A 12,869-nucleotide genomic window follows, 5' to 3' on the forward strand; every position below is an offset into this window, starting at 1 on the left:
ATGCACTAAATGCCATCCAGCCCACAGGAATACAATGGGCTACCTGGCATTTTAGAACATGCTAAATCCGTTAGAACGCTTTAGTAAAAGGACCCCATCTTTTCCCATCTGCAAACTTTTTATATTATAATACTTCTTAACTCCTTTTAGCTCAATCTCTACCACTTTCAAACCCAACCCACACACAGTGTTGCCAATCTTAAAATCAGTTTAATCATAAAAGGTTTTATCTTATGTATACTTGGCATTTCAGTCATCTGACCTTGTATGAAAACCAGACAATATTTCACTACTGTATAACTCTGCATTCTTAGCATTTTGATGAACTTTGCATTAGTATATTTCTTTTCTTACTTTTCACCTCTTTCTTCACATCCTGGACTACTACTACTACTACTACTATTTAGCATTTCTATAGCGCTACAAGGCATACGCAGCGCTGCACAAACATAGAAGAAAGACAGTCCCTGCTCAAAGAGCTTACAATCCTGGAGGATGCTGGGAGTAGCCTAATGGTTAATGCAGTGGGCTTTGATCCTGGCGACCTGGGTTCAATTCCCACTTCAGCTCCTTGTGACCTGGGGCAAGTCACCTCCATTGCTCCAGGTACAAAATCTTCGGGCCCTGTTTACTAAGGTGTGCTAACGTTTTTAGCGCACTCTAAATGCTAAGTCGCTCTTAGCACAGCTTAGTAAACAAGGCTCTTAGATTATGAGCCCTCTAGGGACAGAGAAAAGCACCTGCATATGTGTACAGTGCTGTGTACGTCTAGTAGCACTATAGAAATGATTGTTATTAGTAGCAGTAGTAACCTAATCTAGAGTTTTTGTATACACCTTCTGATCCACCCAATGCAGTTTACAAAACTTTATACTTTTCCAAGTTGTGTTATTTATAAATCAATCTTTAAAAAAAATCTTTTGGAGCAGTAGTCTAGCTCTAGAGCCCCTGCTCTTTCGCAGATAGTGTGCGGTAGGTAGACCAGTCCGTTAAGCTTAGACTCTTAGCAGTGAATGGTTTATTTCTGTACTTTTAGTCTTATGAACAGGTAGCACTGAGAGCAAATTTATAGATCCACTTGTTTCTATTTTTAGACTTTGTTTTGCCTGATGCTTTCATATTTTTACTTTGACTTAATCTGCCCTCATTTTTCACTTTCATATTACATTTTTTTTTTTTTTTGCTTCAATCTGGATCCAAGTTTCCAAGTTTATTCCAGTCTTTCTGTCCCGCAAGTTTATCTATGCGGCTTACAATTCTAAAAAGGTACAAGAGAAAAATAGTTGAAAGGGGGAGAATAAGGTGGGGGGGAAAGAGTACAGGGTGGGAGAAACTGAACTACAATTAATGATAGGAAAGATAGGGTATCAGCAGGAATATGTCTAGTAGCGCTATAGAAACGATAAGTAGTAGTAAGGATTGGTATGTTTGAGCTGTTGACAGGCTCACCTAGACAATCTATGTAAATATAAATGTATCCTCAAAGAGGAATGTTTTAAGTTATGTTTTGAATTTTCCTAGAGAGGTCTGTGATCTGAGGTGAAAGGGACAGAATTCCATAAAGTGGAACCTGCAACAGAAAAAAAAACCAGACTCTGAAGTAATATCAAGTCTAATATGACGGAAAGATGACAGAGCTAAAAGATACTACTGGGATGAACGGAGTGCTCGAGAAGGGGAATATGGAGGGAGTCATAGCGTGCACCAAGAAAGAGGGGGTTTCAGACTTTCTAATTTTGAAGACTAATAGAAGAATTTTATAGGTGATCCTATATGTAGTCAGTGGGCACTTCTGAAGAGCAGGGTTACATGATCATATTTCTTTGACCCTGTAATAATTTAAACGGAAGTGTTTTGAATAATCTGAAGACGAAGCAGGTCCTTTTGTCTCAGACATTTGTACAGAGAGTAACAATAACCTAATTGAAAAAGGACAAGGGGGGACTTAGGAGACAAGATGGCGTCAAGAGCAGACGTCGGGTTTCTCAGCTCCTGAACGCCCATAAGTGTTTAGACGAAGGACTATTTTCCCCGATTTGAAATGGGGAAAAGAAAAGGAAAAACGGCGATAACTACCACCAAAGTGCCGCCGTCGACTCCTGTCCTTCGCCAGACAACATTGCGGGGTGTTTGGGCTGGAAGCCCTGGAGTGCAGATGTCCACCTCGATTGGTTCGGCGCTATCCGGCGCCGAACGCAGCACTGAGGGAGCGACGCTTAGCCCCCCCGTCTCTCACTACACCTCCGCAACCCGGAAGCGATTTTTTAGTTACGGGAGATCAGCATTTCGAGGCCTTGGAGTTGCCTAGAGCCTCAGTGCTGGTGAAAGGTGGTCCCATGACTACTTCAACCCCGGGCAAGGAAACATCGCTGCAGGAACCCCATGTGGGAAGCGAGCAGACTGCCTTGGAGATCGGAACTGTGAGTACCGGAGGATTATTGAGACCAAGTGTAGTGACAATGGATTCGCTATGGGAAGCTATCCAGAGTGTGAACAGCACATTGCTTTTGATTAATGTTTCCTTTAATAAAGAAATAACTGAATTAAAAAATATGAATCAGATACAGAACGCTCAGATTCAGGAGCAGAGTACTAAAGATTTGAAAACTCAAGAAGAAATTACTAAATTAAACCATGTGACCGAAGCGTTGATCAAAGAACGGGAAGTTTATGAAAGGAAGATAGAATACTTGGAAAACAATATTCGTAGAAATAACTTAAGATTTCTCAACTTCCCGAAATCGCCTTTGATCAATCCTCTGGATATGCTTAAAAAATATTTTAAGGAAGTTCTGAAAGTTCCAGAAGAGGCTTATCCTCCTATAACACGGACACAATATATAACTGGAATACTCAGTGGGCTTCCAGATAAGAAACAACTACCTACATCTCAAGATTTAAACTTGACTGAATTTTTGGAGTCCTCTCTGGAACTGATTACGGAACGAACGACATTACTGGTTACTTTTGCTCTTGAGTGTGACCGCAACAGTATCTTAAAGTCTTACTTCAGACACATTCATGAAACTTTTTTGGGACAAAAAATTCAAGTGTTTCCGGATTTAGCGCGAACTACTCAAAAGAAAAGGAAGGAATTCCTAACTTATAAATCTAGAGTTGTGAATTTGGGTGGTTCCTTTAACTTAAAATTTCCTTGTCGTTGTTGTATTTCTTTCCAATCGGTGAATTATCTTTTTTTTAGTCCTAAAAAACTACTTGAATTTATTGAATCAAAAGAAAAGGCTGTATCACCAATAGAGATAGGCCCATAGTTAAAGAGAGTGCTGTAAAATTGGCTGTGGACATTTTGCTTTCTCGTCTGCTAAACTTTAAATATTTCCTAAAATATTTCTTAGTTCTTGACTCAATTTATTGTGGACAAAATGAAAAACTTTTTTCCTTCATTGTTATTAGAGGTATTTTGTAATGCCGTATTATATTGCTGATATTTCAATACATTTATGTTGTTATTAATATAAATGAAACTAATAAATAAAGAAATTAAAAAAGAAAAAAGGACAAGGGAATAGACCAAAATATTAAGAGATGAAGGGTAAAGAAGTGATTTGATAGAACATATTAAATGGAGGTTGAAAAAACAACATTCAATTAGATATGAAAGCTGATGTTGAAAACTTAGGGTATGATTGAGAAAAATGTCAAGAAGCTTAACGCAAGGGACTAGTGGGATCTGTACCCCACACAGCATAAGTGGTGCAGCAAGAGGCAGATCAAGTGTAGTAGAGAATAATACAGCCTTAGGGTTCTGTTAACTAAGCCGCACTGTAGGTGTGCTAACTTTTTAGCACACGCTAATGCTAGAGATACCCATACACTCCTATAGGTGTCTCTAGCATTAGCGTGCCTACAGCGCAGCTTAGTAAACAGGGCCCTTAGATCTGTCAGGATTGAGTTTCATTTTACTGTCAAGTAGCCAGGTGGATACTTGTGTATTATTGAGGGAAAGAATCTCTTGAGGATTATTGGGATCTAGTAATGCCAATATTTGAATGTCATCTGCATATATGAAGCCGGTACGTTCTATGGACTGAAGTAGAATTAAAAGAGGTGCCAAGAATATATTGAATAGGGTAAGTACCTGAATGGACCCCTGTGGTACTCCACAAGATATAGAACAGGATCCAGAGAGCATTCCTTGGGAATATACTTGATATTTTAGGGATAATAGGATGCAAACCAATCTACAACCCTGCATGTGATACCAATAGAGATAAGTCATTGAAGTAAAATGGTATAATCCACAAGATCAAACGTAAGATCTTGGTCTTTGCTGGAAGAAGATGACACGAGCCACAAAATTCCATTTCCCTTCATTAAATCACAAATCAGGTACCTTGAATACAGCTCAATTCAACACTTACTCTGATCCCCCAAATCCAAGCAACCTTCAAGAGCAGCTTCTATTACTTACAACAACTACACTGCCTATCTCCTTAAATTGAGAAGGTAAGCCTTGTCTCAGTTGTGCAAGTCATGATAACATCAAGACTAGATTACCGTAATGCACTCTACACTGGTCCAACTACAAAAGTTTTGCACCAGATCCAACTGATTCAGAATGGTGCAGCAAGGCTAATAGAAGGTCGTAAGTGACGTGACCACATCACAGCATTTTAGCATAAACTTCACTGGCTTCCAGTACAATACAGAGCCAAATTTAAAGCTTAACAACCAAGCATTCAACCAGGCCTTCTCAAAGAAATATATTTTTTTCCTCAACTGTAACATGATTTTAATTTTCCTCTGAATTACTGACAAGCCCCTGGAATCTATATAGTGCGACTTGAGTCGTGCGCCCAAATCAGTTCACATTCTAATTAGCACATGCAGCTTAATTATCTTAACAAGCCAATCAGCACTGATAATTGCCACTTAGACAATTATTGACATGAATTCTGAAATGTGTGTAAATTCTAAAGTGCATTGTTGAAAAGGGGCGTGGAATGGGCGTGTTGTGGGCGTTTCTCAGAACTATGCACGTTGTTCTAGAACATACCCAGATGGGCATGGAATGGATGGGGTTTTAGGTGTTTCTATGCGCGTTGTTATAGAATAAACCAGTCCACTCCTAACTTAAGCGTAGGCATTTACACCAAGTTTTACTTGGCGTAAATGCCTACAACTAAATTTAGTTGCATGTACAGGCAGCAATAGGCACATTCTGTAAATCACCTAACTTTAGGCGCAGTTTATAGAAAACACCTAGGCATATTCTTTTTCAGCACCGATTTTTAAGGCGCCATATATAGAATCTAGCCCTTGTTGCCTAAACATGGCCACGACAGAAGTGGATTTATGTTGGGGGGGGTATTCTCAAGGTGATCTTCTACCGCACCTTGATTTCCTGAGGGATTCAGCAACCTGTGGAACCTCCTGCCCAAAGGAAAGAAATTAGGAAAGCTAGCAGATCTGGCAAGACTAATAATGGATGATTTCAATTACTCCAATACTGACTGGATAAATATCATTATCAGGTAGTAATAGGGATGTAAAATTCGTAAATGTAATAAATGACTCCTTCTTGGAGTAACTGGTCCACAAAACAACAAGAGGGGGAGCTATTTTAGATCTAGTCCTTAGTGTAATGCAGGACTTAGTACAAGAGGTAACGGTGTTGGATCTGTGGGAAACAGTGATTATAACATGATCAAATTTGACTACTGTTTTGAAGTCAATAAGGAAATCTACTGTAGCAGCATTACATTTTCAAAAGGGCAGCTATGATAAAATGAGGAAAATGGTTAACACTATTTTGGAAGCCCAGACCAGATGTATTCCACATATTAATAAAGGTAGAAAGAGGAGCAAACAGCAGCCAGCATGGTTAGAGAGTGAAGTGAAAGAGGCTATTAGAGCCAAAAGAACATCTTTCAAAAAATGGAAAAAGGATCAAAATGGAAAAAAAAACATGATACAATATAACCAATGGTAAAGCAGATACAAAGCATTTATAAAGAAAGCTAAACGTAAATACAAAGAGAAACTAGCCACAGAAGCAAAAACTCATAGTAATAACTTTTTCAGGTATATTAGAAGCAGACAACTTGTGAGGGAATCCGTAGGACCATTTGATCATCAAGAAGCAAAAGGGGCACTCAGGGAGGACAAGGCCATAGTGGAGAGGCTGAATGAGTTCTTTGTTTCAGTCTTTACTAAAGAAGATGCAAGACATCAACCTGTACCAGAAATTTCTTTCAGTTCTTCCACATCATCACCCTTGAAAACCATCTTAGTGAACCTGGAAGATGTACTGAGCCAAATTGCCAAACTAATGAACAGTAAATCCCCTGGACCAGATGGTATACACCCCAGGGTACTGAAAGAACTCAAACATAAAATTGCTGATCTGCTGTTAGTGATCTCTAACCTGTTTTTAAAATCATCCGCAGTACTGAAGATTGGAGGGTGGCCAATGTAAGACCAATTTTTAATAAGGGTTCCGGAGTGAGCCAGTTGATGTACTATAACTACACTTTCACAAAAATGCTGAAAAAATCCTTCATGGGAGACTCCACAGAAAAGTAAAAAGCAATGGGATAGGAGGCAATGTTCTGCTGTGGATTATGAACTGATTAATGGATAGAAAACAGAGGGTAGGGTTAAATGGCCATTTCTCTCAGTGGAGGATTTATAGTGGAGTCCACAAGTATCTGTGGATTCCACTATTCACCCTGGGACTGGTACTATTTAACACATATATATAAATTATCTGGAAATGGGAACGATGAATGAGGTGATTAAATTTACAGATGACACAAAATTATTCAAAGTTGTTAATCTCTTTCTCTCCTCCACTCCCAGTTTACCTAGTTAGTTGTCTTGCAGTAAATATTCACCCTGCAGCGGCCAGCAGCGTATTGAAATGCTGCCTCGGCCTGCATCAGGTCTTTCCTTCTGACCCAACGCCCCTTTCTGAAAATAGTAAGTTGCATCAGAAGGGGGCAGGATGGCTCAAAGGGAAAGGCCCGGTGCATTTCAATACACTGCCAGCTACTGCAGGGTCAATATTTACTGCAAGACAACTAACGAGGTAAACCAGGAGGGGAGAGCCGCCGGCAGTCCAGGAGGAGTGCAAGAGATCAGTGGTATGCTAAGGGCGGGGTAGTGGGGGCAGTCCGCCATGGGTGCATGCTGCTGGAGGGGTGCAGAGAGCAGCCACGTGGTTGTCAGCTCCATGGTTCCCTGCTCCCACCTGTTCCGAGGCAGAGGTAACAGGGAACCAGCGGAACTGGCAGCCGCATGGCTGCTCCCAGCAGGTAAGAATGCACCCGGGGGGGGGGGCTTGAGTGATATGCCAGGGGGGGGGGGACGCCGCTGCACCCGGGGGGGGGGGTGCAAAGCGGCGATCTGCCCCGGGTGGCGGCCGACCAAGAATCGCCACTGCAAGAGATGCCGGACTAAGTGTGCAGGGGAGGGAGGGAGGCCAGTTAAGCATTATTGCGATTAATGCATTACTCGAAACGTTAATCACGATTTATATGCAGCCCTAGTATACATATATATATATATATATATATATATATATATATATATATATATATATAGTAAAATTATCAAAAAATTACCATAGTAACATGGTAAACGACAGTAGATAAAAACCTGCAAGGTCCATCCAGTTTGCCCAACAGCCACAATCGTTATCAATTCATGACTGAACCAAAAATCTGTTAATTTTACTAACAAGTAGGGCTGCATTTCAATTAAAACTTTTAATCACGATTAATCATGCAATTAGGACAATTTAATTGTAATTAATCAAATTACTGCAGCTCCTTGCAACTCTGGGCAAAGTCACTTAAGCCTCCATTTTCTCGGGTTAAAAATAAGTACTTGTAAATTTAATATGTAACTGATTTGATTATAAGCATAGAAAGGTGATATATCAAATCCCACCCCCACTCCCTTCTCTAAAGGGCTGGTGTTGGCTGGGAAGGAGGAAGGGAGGGAGATAAAATCAGGAAAGAAAGAGAAAGGGAGGGATGATCTCGCTTTCTCTTCCCTTCCTCCATCCTTTCCCTCCACCCCCATGAGCAGCAACACATTTCTAGTCTTCTCTTAATCTTACTTTTGCCTTTCTTCCTTTCTCTTCTATAATGAAAAGTTTTGTCACTTTCCTTTGTCTTTAGCTATCTTAGTTTCCATGCCTTTGCCTTTCTGAGTACTTCCCTACCCCTTTCAGCATGACATTATATTCTTTCCTATGTTCCTCCTTCCAACATCCTTCATGCATTCTGCATGCCAAACGTTTTGCCTTTCTTTCCTCAACCACATCTTTTGGAGTATCACTAATCCTATTGGTCATAGGGGAAAATGGAATATCTATAGACTGTGGTAATTTATTGGTCCAACAACAAATGCTATAGTGCGTGAGCTTTCAGATCATACTGGTCCCTTCTACAGCAAGTCACATCCCCTTCTCAATCCTTCCCTCCTCCAGGCTACCTTAAAGGTGGTCTTCTGTTGGTCCCCAGCGGCTGCAGCGTTGCACACAGACTATCTGCTCCTTGCTCCAGAGCTTTCCCTCTGGCCCGTTCCGCCTCCTGACACCACTTCCTGTTTCTGCCTGGGCAAGACAGTCAGAGGGAAAGCTTCGGATCAGGCCACAGGCAGCATATTTATTTGTAACATTTATACCCCGCGCTTTCCCACTTAGCAGGTTCAATGCGGCTTATATAACAGGTTTACAAGATAACACAGATTGGATAACGACTGTAATTGTATTTATTTATTGTTTGCATTTGTATCCCACATTTTCCCACCTCTTTGCGGGCTCAGTGTGGCTTACAATAAGATAAGAATAATGAAAATACATTTGTTACAACTTGGTTATGGGTTATACTGTACAAGTTATGCGAGATAATCGAATTATCATTAGGAAAATCACAATGGGACATCAACATTGAGACATTGGGAGGAGACAATGGGAAGCTTAAGGGCAGTGTTAAGACACAAAGCATATGGTGTACATATTTCTGTGAGTAAATGTATGAGTAATGTGGAATTATGGGGGATCATAGATGGATGTATGATGCATTGATGAACAGCGAGTGTGGACTCTATGTGTTATAATATATGAAGAGGTGGACAACAAAATGTGGGTGAGTAAGATGGGTAAGGGAGGAAGATGGTAGATGTAGGGAATGGGAAGAGGGTGTACATTGGGATAGTGTGTTGTTGATTAAGGAAAAATGTATAAAGAGGATTGGAAGAGGGATGAATTCAAAAGGATTAAGTAGGGAAGCATATTTCAGGTTCTGTCATATAGTCTGATCCGGGTAGCGCAGATGGACTCCTAATTTAAGTCAAGTCATTTGTATAGGCTTGCTTAAAGAGGTAAGTTTTTAGAAGCTGTGCAACGCTGCTGGGAACCAACAGAAGACTATCTTTAAAGTAAACTCGAGCGCAGGGTTGGGGAGGATGTGGAATTGTGGGTGGGAGAAAAGATGCCGGATCGCGCCGAGGATGGCAGGGTTGGGCATGGAAGAGATGTGTGGAGGATATGTCACAATTTTAATAACTGCAATTAATAACACATTAATCACAGCATTAACTGTGATTAACATGCAGCCCTACCTGCAAATAAAAAGTTCCACTTTTAAGATGTCTTCTGCTCCCCCACTGAGATACATAAAACCCATACTTGTAGCAGATGCAGATGCAGCGAAGGGTGACTAAAATGATAGCGGGGATGGGACGACTTCCCTATGAAGAAAGACTAAGGAGGCTAGGGCTTTTCAGCTTGGAGAACAGACGGCTGAGGGGAGACATGATAGAGGTTTATAAAATAATGAGTGGAGTGGAACAGGTGGATGTGAAGCGTCTGTTCACGCTTTCCAAAAATACTAGGACTAGGGGGCGTGTGATGAAACTACAGTGTAATAAATTTAAAACAAATCGGAGAAAATGTTTCTTCACCCAACGCGTAATTAAACTCTGGAATTCGTTGCCAGAGAATGTGGTGAAGGCGGTTAGCTTGGCAGAGTTTAAAAAGGGGTTAGACGGTTTCCTAAAGGACAAGTCCATAAACCGCTACTAAATGGACTTGGGAAAAATCCACAATTCCGGGAATAACATGTATAGAATGTTTGTACATTTGGGAAGCTCACCAGGTGCCCTTGGCCTGGATTGGCTGCTGTCGTGGACAGGATGCTGGGCTCGATGGACCCTTGGTCTTTTCCCAGTGTGGCATTACTTATGTACTTATGAATGTGTTATAAAATACACAAATTTATCCTGATCTGTCCTTACCATTCTCAGGGATCAGACTGTAAAAGTCTGCACAGGACTAGCCCTAGTTCCCAACTACTGGAGTTGCTGTCTAAGCCCCACTCCTGCCCATCATAAATGAACTTAATTCTTTGCTTCACAGTACTAAAAAAAAAAAAAACCCTCTTAAAAGCGAAATGTGTGCATGTGTAGATACATGCACATTGTCCTTTAATTCTCTGGCTTATATAATAATAAAACAATGGGTAATGTATTGATGAGTTCACTATTAATTTGGAAAGTGCGTCTGTAGCTTTACTAGATCTCCTTCCAATATTTCATTTCTTCTGTACTATTATTTTCCACCACTTTCCTTTCCTTAGTGAATTTAGATTTAGTTACCTTTCCAAGGCGAGTTTGAAATTCATCTATGGTTAACAGGTCCACCACAGAAGGCTTACAGTTTAAATTTATACCCGATATAATGGAAGATGAAGTGATTTGCCCAAAATTAGCCAGAGTAGCAGCTGGAGAAGTGGGATACAAATCATGACCTTCCTCGCTTTCAGCCCCCTACTCAAGTAAGCTACCCTTCTATTACTGTGGCGGCGTGTCCCTCTTTCTTCTGCTTACCTTGGACTAACTCTTGAGAAGTATGAGTTGACATATCACAGTTTATGCCAGGGGTGGGTAACCACGGTCCTCAAGGGCCACAACCCAGTTGGGTTTTCAAGATTTCCACAATGACTATGGATGAGACTGTTTTGCACGTACAGCTTCTACTGTATGCAAGTAGATCTCATGCATATTCATTGTGGAAATCTTGAAAACACAATCAGATTGCGGTCCTTGAGGACCGTGGTTGCCCACCCCTGCTTTATGCCTTACATCCCTTTCAACTGCAACGTCCACCCCCTCATTCCCACAGCTAATTCACTACTGTCCAGCAGAAAGTACAGAAAATCTGCAGGCGAAGGGGGTTATTGCAGTGAGCATGAGCAAAAACTTGCACCAAGTTCCATGCCTTTTAAAACCTTCCTGTACCGACTGTTCAGCAAAGCACCACACCTCATAAATACAACTAGCAATTTGCAAGTCAACAAATGGCATTCTTCAGGGATACAGCAGATCACTATTACAATTGCTCAACACCCTAGTACAGTAGTTTCCAAACCTGGTCCTGGAGGCACTCCAGGCAGTCAGGTTTTCAGGATACCCACAACAAATATTCAGGGAAAAGATCTGCATTTTAACTTCAAGTACTACTATCCCTTTGGCAGATACACCAGTATGCTATACTAATTATCACTTGAAATATACTGTCTTTGCTCAGTATCCAATTATTATTATTAACATTTGTATAGCGCTACCAGACGCACGCAGCGCTGAACACCTGACACAGAGAGACAGTCCCTGCTCGATAGAGCTTACAATATAAAAATACAGACAGACAAGACAATTAAGGGCGAGGAAAGTACTGGGTGAGAAGGAACAAGGATAGGGGAATTGAGTAGTGGTTAGGAGCCAAAAGCTGTGGTGAAAAAGTGGGTTTTCAGCATAGATTTGAAAACAGGTAGAGATGGAGCTAGACGTACAGGTCCAGGAAGTCTATTCCAGGCATAAGGTGCCGCGAGAGAAAAGGAGCGAAACCTGGAGTTAGCAGTGGAGGAGAAGGGGGACGACAAGAGAGATCTGTCCAACAAGCGGGGAGGAATGTAGGGAGAGATGAGAGGTAATGACAACAACCATTTTCATAACATGGATATTTATTTATTTTGCTGCATTTATATCGCACATTTTCCCACCTATTTGCAGGCTCAATGTGGCTTACAATATAATTCAACCACAATCACATTGATGAAATAGAGAATCAGAGTATATATAACAGTAGAAAATGGGCTAGTTCTGGGCAAGACTTCTACGGTCTGTGTCCTAAAAATGGCAGATACAAATCAAGGTAAGGTATACACAAGAAGTAGCACAACATATGAGTTGTCTTGTTGGGCAGACTGGATGGGCCGTGCAGGTCTTTTTCTGCCGTCATCTGCTATGTTACTATGTTACTCTTTGGGATTCTACATGGAATGTTGCTACTAATTAGGATTCCGGAATCTTGTAACTCTTTAGGATTCCAGAATCTTCAGAATTTTAGTACAAGAAGAGTGCTGGGCAGACTTCTACGGTCTGTGCCCTGAGAAAGGCAAGGACAAATCAAACTCAGGTATACGTATAAAGTATCTTGTTGGGCAGACTGGATGGACCGTGCAGGTCTTTTTTCTGCCGTCATCTACTACGTTAACACAATCAGGATCTCTTTGACTCGCGCACACATTTCACTACTCTCACACCACACACCGAGCACTCCTCTTCACACAGCTTCGGGGGACCGGGGACCGGGGACCCCCCCTCGGCGGTCCGCCACCTGTCCCCCTACCTGCAGCACAGCACCCGCCCCTCATTCTAAACCGCTCCCTACCCGCTTCCTACCTTCCAACTTCTGGTTCACGTCGCCCAAACCGATTCTGACTGCAGTTTTCCTTCTCTCCGTCGTCCATCCAACCGCCTCTGACGCAACGTCTGTCTTTCCTCCTCGGCCCCGGCCCCGCCCCCTTCATGCAACTTCCTCTGGCTCGTGCAGTGCT

The 12,869-nt window shown here is 41.5% G+C and overlaps 1 protein-coding gene across 1 annotated transcript in view; it reads right to left on the reverse strand.

The window, feature by feature from the left end:
- The window catches only part of LOC115471047, a 248,630-nt gene extending 235,810 nt beyond the window's left edge, over positions 1 to 12,820 (reverse strand). The window contains exon 1 of the mRNA XM_030204716.1: positions 12,715 to 12,820. The gene's annotated coding sequence lies outside the window, so the exon portion shown is untranslated. The remainder of the gene's footprint in view (positions 1 to 12,714) is intronic.
- Between the last annotated feature and the right edge of the window lie 49 nt (positions 12,821 to 12,869).

This window comes from Microcaecilia unicolor, chromosome 5, assembly GCF_901765095.1.
Source record: "Microcaecilia unicolor chromosome 5, aMicUni1.1, whole genome shotgun sequence".
In the NCBI taxonomy this organism is placed as follows: domain Eukaryota; kingdom Metazoa; phylum Chordata; class Amphibia; order Gymnophiona; family Siphonopidae; genus Microcaecilia; species Microcaecilia unicolor.